The sequence below is a fragment of the Triticum dicoccoides genome, chromosome 3A (assembly GCF_002162155.2).
Source record: "Triticum dicoccoides isolate Atlit2015 ecotype Zavitan chromosome 3A, WEW_v2.0, whole genome shotgun sequence".
NCBI lineage: Eukaryota > Viridiplantae > Streptophyta > Magnoliopsida > Poales > Poaceae > Triticum > Triticum dicoccoides.
In genome coordinates this window covers 40,187,513-40,194,610 of record NC_041384.1, presented here as the reverse complement: position 1 = coordinate 40,194,610, position 7,098 = coordinate 40,187,513, and the positions used below count along the sequence as shown (strand labels likewise).

The window sequence follows — 7,098 nt, the reverse complement described above, 5'->3', positions numbered from 1 at the left end:
TTGTCGTGTGCATAGTAGTTTCGTTCTTCATTCCTGGACAAGTGGAGGACATGCTTGGCGTTCTCCTGTCAAACCCTTGTGTGGGGGGCATCGTGTTGGCTCGGAGAACAATAGTACTAGCTAGAGTGCATAGAGCTTGACACAACAGGCTAGTCTGTACTGGTAGTACTACAGCCAGTAGGACTGCCAAACCTTTTGCACCTAAAAAAGCATGAAGACCATCCCTGTAAAAAGAAAACTAAAGGAGAAAAACACAACTCTTTAAGTGTTTGTCCTTGAGCTGTCGAAATGCTATCTTGGGATGGCTGGGAGTTATTATCTGCTCGTCACCTTTTTCTTTTGTGCAGAAGTTTGGTGGGTGAAGTTTCAGCTAGCAACCATGAAAACGTAATGGAAAAGCGAGGAGATTTCATATTCTAAATGGTACTCCTTCTATTCAAAAACGCAAAATGTTATGAATTTTTGAATATGATCCATATACAGACTGAAATAAGTGAACAATCACACTAAAATGTGTATGTATATCGCACACTGTTTTGAACAACTGATGTTTGTGAACGGAGGGAATAGTATGTGGCACCCATCCAAAGGTTGGGGAAGAAAATGTGTTTTTATGGTACTATGGCATTCCTTATCGGCAATGAATAGTCCAATCGTACAAGTATTGTAGCCAAACATCTTTAGCTTTTCAGTGGAATGCATAAAAAGCTTTTATTCTAATCAAGTAATTACCGAAAATTTGATAAATTATGAGTTGAGTACTTGCAAAATTTTCATAATATTTTGTAACGGTTAAATTTGTGTGATGCCTTGAAGAATGGATGGTGGTAGAGCCTAATTTGGACGTAATATTTCAGGAAATACGTGAATACAAATAAGGTACGAATTGAGTGCCATGGCATTGCTAAATTATGAGAAACTTCAAAATAGGTTATGTGTAGTACAAATTGTTCGGTTGCACCATAGAAAATACGCATAATATTTCCTGAAAAATTAGATCAGTGTAACAATTTATGACGTTGGACTCAATAGAACCTTGTTTAAGAACCATTGCAAAAATAAATTTATTCTACAAATAAAACAATTTGCGTAGGAGAAAACTTCAAAAAGCTCATGATGTAATGAAAACGGGATGGAATTTAATTGAATTTTAAAGAATGGATCATGGTGGTCTCAAGTAAAATTATTAACAAGATCATGATAATGCTGACAAGGACTTCGGTAATGCTAATAAGGACTTCTCGACACACACATGTACTTTTTATTGTGGGGAAACTCCAACAAGGACTTCCGATAATGCCCATCAATTTGACATGGAACATTTGTCACGAGCAACCATTAGTCTGCAAATATTTCATTTATAGCAACATACTCAATTGACACATACATTTTGACATAATTGGCAAGTAAACATTCAAAATATGCTTACAGGGCTAAATGGGAACAAGACAACATTAAAGAACATGCACTGGACCTGTAGAAAGACTTGCATCATGGGTCAAGTTTGAAAGGGTAAAAGAGCTTAATCACATACCATGCTCATCTACTCAAGAAACAAGAAACAAGAACACATGGTGTCCACATGCTAGCAACCACCATTTTTGTTTGAGATTCGAGACTATTTAATAAATGGTTGTGTGCATCGCTTGATGTAGATGTTGGGGTTAATCCTCCTTCTCAAAAACAAATCAACCATTTTGGTTAAACTTAATTATTTTCAATCGGTCTCCACATACACGAACTAGAGATACACACAGGATAAACAAAAGCTGCCGAACACAACAAATTATCGAAAAGTCGGTTTACAATGATTTCAAACATCTTGATGAGTCCGGGCAACAGTCCATGCTGGAAGCTCCCAGATCAAAAGCAATTACGAATATAGTTTTATTTAATTATTTCTTAGCTCAGTTGCTTCAGCAGACACTTATACTTGAATGACAGGACATCAACAGTTATTGTTGTCATTGCAGAATGCCTTGGGGGCCAGCCGCTTGCCTACGCTGTCGCAAAACATCTTGCACTTGTCGTCGGTACAGTTTGGGAAAGAGATGGAGTAGCATGGCGCCGGCAAGGGAAACGCAGCAGTCTCATCTTCCTGCAAGTCCGCAGACATAAAAATATAAGAAAATGTGGTTTTCATGTAAAATCTAGAAAATGCCCTTAATCTTCTTCTCTTTGCAAATTGAATGATAAAATTCACTTATCAACCTCTTTGTGGGCGTCGCAGGAGGAGAGAAGAAGGGTGGTAGCCATGACCACCATGACGGTGGCCACGAAACACAGGACGCCCGTGCCCTTCTTCAGCATTGCCATGGTGTACAGTACAAAAGGGCAGGAGTCTGCTTACGCTTACCTACATACAATTTCTTCCTGTCTTTGTGTTGTTATGTTATTCTGATTTGTGTGTTTATATAGATGTGTATGCCTAGCTTATTAGAAGTATATATTAAATAATTGATCAATGCTTTAATTCACGTACCAAATTAATTGTGATTAATTATTAATTGTGATTGTGATCAATGTATAATTGTGATTAATTATTATTAATTGTGATTAATAATTATTAATTGTGACCACTATAACGAATTCATGTCAATCGAAGAAATTATTAATTGTGATTAATTATTATATATCTTTGGCGATTTGATTCAAACACAAGAGATTTTATCTAGAAGAACGTGAATCCGTTCCATTTCTCATTAAAAATGTCCATTTCATAGGCTCCCATCTGCAAAGAAAACCTCACACACTGCTAGCAGGGAATCAGCAATGGCCCGGGCCGACTAGCATGGCAGTAAGGGGTAGTAGATGCTTTTGCGGTTTGACTAGATTAAGAAAGTTCCAATATATATTAGTTATGTATGTGTGTATATATTAGATCGTGTGGGATAAAAATATTGTGAATAGTGTTTACGTACCCAAAGATGTCTTGTATCTCTGCTCCTTTTGATCATAAAGTGAATGTTCTCACAAACATAGTATGCACATAAATTATTCCCCTTTTTCTGCATCATGCACTTTACAAGAATATAATTCAATCAGATAATAATCAAGCATGATAATGATATTGAAACTAGAATTAATGATATGCACGGACGTAGCTACTACCACTTAATTACCTTGGACTATTGCCATTTCAGCTTTGTCAATTTGAAATCACATGTGTCAAAAGAATGTTCACGCACTTTACTAAAAATTAAAGAATACAATACATACAGACATGGAAAAAAATTGTATGAAAACATAATTTAAGGAAATGTTTCACAATCAATGGACAATTTACATAGTCACCTAATAAAATATTCAAGTGTGTATAATAAAATGTTTATGCAACTTTTGAAAATGTTTGAACGGGGGAATTTATTTTAGAACCATTCTTTTTAAGGTTTCGTCTTATGTGGAATTGCTTTAGTTTTCAAACTAAAAATTCAAACATGCGATGAAAACACGAACAGAATTTGTATGCCTTTCGTCGGACTCGATCGACGTGACGCTACACAGATCCGACTAAATTTTTTTATATAATATATTTTTAACTAATTTTCAGAAATATTACGTTGATTTTATTTTTTTCAAAAATAATACATAGTCAGCCATCTAGTGGCCGACTGGATCCAGTCGGCCAAGAGTAGGCCGATTAGTACCCTATCAGCTAGCAGCAGGCCGATTGGGCTCCGTCGGCTAACTATTGGCCGACTGGAACTAATTGGCTTATAGTAGGCCGACTGAAACTAATTGGCTTTGTAACACCCATCATGCGGCTATAGCTCCCACGTGTCGAGGCATGACTTAGAGGCATAACCGCATAGTGGTTTTGTCGCAAGAAGGGTCATCTTCATAAACATCCCATGTAATGAACAAGATATGGATAAATAGAGTTGGCTTACACTCGCCACGTCACACAATACATAAATAATTCATACATCATCCAAATACACTCATAGACCGACTATGGTCAAAACCAAAAGAAAAAGGAAGATAAACCCCAAATGCTAGATCCCTGATCGTCCCAACTGGGCTCCACTACTGATCATCAGGAAACGACACATAGTAACGATCGAGGTCCTCGTCGAACTCCCACTAAAGTTTGGTAGCATCACCTGCACTGGTACCATCGGCACCTGCAACTGTTTGGAAGTATCCGTGAGTCACGAGGACTCAGCAATCTCACACCCACGAGATCAAGACTATTTAAGCTTATGGGTAGGATAAGGTAATGAGGTGGAGCTGCAGCAAGCGCTAAGCAAATATGGTGGCTAAGATACGCAAATAAGAGTAAGATGAGAGGCTACGCAACGGTCATGAAACTGTAAGTGATCAAGAAGTGATCCTGAAGCTACTTACATTCAAACATAACCCAAACCGTGTTCACTTCTCGGACTACACCGAAAAGAGACCATCACGGCTACACACGCGGTTGATTCATTTTAATTAAGTCAAGTGTCAAGTTCTCTACGATCGGATATTAACAAATTCCCATCTTCCACATAAGCGCGGGCACGGCTCTCGAAAGTTTATAACCTGAAGGGGTGTCCCAACTTAGCCCATTACAAGCTCTCATGATCAACGAAGGATATTCCTTTTCCCGGAAAGACCCGATCAGTCTCGGAATCCCGGTTACAGGATATTTCAACAATGGTAAAACAAGACCAGCAAGACCGCCCGAATGTGCCGACAAATCCCGATAGGAGCTGCACATATCTCGTTCACAAGGCACACCGGATGGGCAATACATCAGGTTGGCATAGACCTTGGTTGCCCAGGGGGTGCCGGACATCGCTCAGGTTGGACCAACACTCAAAGGAGCACTGGCCCGGGGGTTTAAAATAAAGATGACCCTCGGGTCTACAGAACCCAAGGGAAAAGGCTTAGGTAGGCAAATGTAAAACCAAGGTTGGGCCTTGCTGGAGGAGTTTTATTCAAGGCGGACTGTCAAGGGGGTCCCATAACCCCAACCGCGTAAGGAACACAAAATCAAGGAACATAACACCAGCAAGAGTGGAACAAAACACCAGGCATAAGGCCGAGCCTTCCATCGTTTACCAAGTATATAGATGCATTAATTAAAATAAGAGATAATGGTTATATCCCAACATATCCATGTTCCGACATGGAACAACCTGCAAGGCACCTGCAACTAGCAACGCTATAAGAGGGGCTGAGCAAAAGCGGTAACTTAGCCAAACAACAGTTTTCTAGGAAGGTGGGTTTGAGGCTTGAAATGACAATATGGGAGGCATGATATAACAAGTGGTAGGTTGCGCGATATAGCGATAAAACGAACAACTAGCAAGAAAAGATAGAACTGATACCGAGGGTATGGTCATCTTTCCTGCAAAGTTCTCTGAGTTGTCGAAAGCTTGATCCTCGTTAGTGTACTCAATAGGTTCCTCGTTCACGTACTCGTATCCTGGCTCTACCCAAAGCAAGAACACAAGCAACGGAACAACAATCAATCACGATGCAATGTATAAGCAACATGATGTAAGGCGTGCCATGGAATGCAAGATATGATGTGCAATGCATATGGGTACTCCGGAAGGAAGAAGATGATCGAGGCATCAACTTGTCAAAACAAGTATACTGCTGGAAAGATGAGGTGATTTCGGCTGAAATCTATATAAGGATCACCAGAAATGGATGCATGGTTTGCAAATGACTAGCAAAACAAGAATGATGCAAATCCGCGATTAACAGCACCATTGCACTTAGAATGCAACAAGAAACTATGTTAAAACATTCCAACATGGCAACAAAGCATATTACCATAAAGTACACATGAAGCTCTTGTCAGGACCCCGACTCGATGTCACATCGACCTAGCTGGTAACACCTCATATCACTTTGCGGCCTCACGCACGGTATCCCCACGGGTGTCGTCTTACCTTTTCTCGGGACCGTTTGCGCCTTTTGGCTCACGTATATGATAGTGTCGCTAGCATCCATATGATAAAGAGCCCGGGCTGACATGACTAGTCGTAAACCCAAAGTGGCACAGACTTACAGGGACAGGCATCCATGACCCAGCTTCGAACGTGTCGGTCATCAGCAAGTGGGTCCGGGCTGTAGCACTGGGCTAGCAGGACTCCGGTAAACCGGGCTGTAGCGGGCTAACAGGACTCCGGTACTCAAAGCGTGACATTTCCCCGAAGGGACAGACACAGGAACGAGGAAGGACACATGCCGGCCAGCCTAAGTGTTCCCGAGCAGTAGCAAGCTACCATGGCTCAGCGGCAACACTAGGAGACATTTCCCGGTAAGAGAGGCTACTAAAGATAAACAACTAGATAGTCAGATCCCACACATACCAAGCATTTCAATCATACACACAATATGCTCGATATGTGCAAATACAACGAAGCATCACAACATGACTCTATGACACAAGTACTTTATTTAAGGCTCAGTGAGCCATACATAACATACACAAAGGTACGGGTCTCACGACCCCACATACAAGTCATACAGTCATACAAACCAGCAGCGGAAGTAACTTGTCTGAGTACAGACAACTAGTAAAATAAAAGACGCTTGGAAAGCCTAGCTATACTACGTGGTCCTTCACAAGCTCAGGGTCACCACCTGGGTCTTTAGCCTACTCGTTGATGTCAACGTCTACATAGAACCCATCAGAAGGGGTTGCAGCGTCTTCTGTAAAAATGTAGATTATAGCAACATGAGTACAAAGGTACTCAGCAAGACTTACATCAGATCCTACATACATGCATAGTATCAAGAAGGGTTGGTGGAGTTGTTGCAGCAAGCCAGCTTTGACTCTTGGCTAGGCTAACCTACGATACTCCAACTTGAAATGGTTTTGCGCACACGAGTCCACTACTCACCACTTCAATACACTACCGAGGATCCACCTCCGTCTTCCTACGGAAGAGCCATCCTCGGCACTCACACTTATCTTGAGACTTTTAACAGTTTCCATTTACTTGTCTATGAACTGTATAGGCAACCAAGTAGTCCTTTACCGCGGACGCGGCTATTCGAATAGATCATGTTAACCCTGCAGGGGGTACTTCTTCATACACGCTCTCACCACTTACCGTCGTTTACACGACATGTACTCGGCAACCTTCAAGCGAA

The 7,098-nt window shown here is 40.9% G+C and overlaps 1 long non-coding RNA gene across 1 annotated transcript; it reads right to left on the bottom strand.

The window, feature by feature from the left end:
- Window positions 1-1,700: 1,700 nt before the first annotated feature.
- LOC119271129 lies at window positions 1,701-2,366 on the bottom strand. Its single transcript, XR_005134428.1, has 2 exons — window positions 2,212-2,366; window positions 1,701-2,098 (listed from the first exon to the last, which is right to left on the bottom strand). It is a non-coding gene; the product is annotated as an uncharacterized LOC119271129 (long non-coding RNA).
- Between the last annotated feature and the right edge of the window lie 4,732 nt (window positions 2,367-7,098).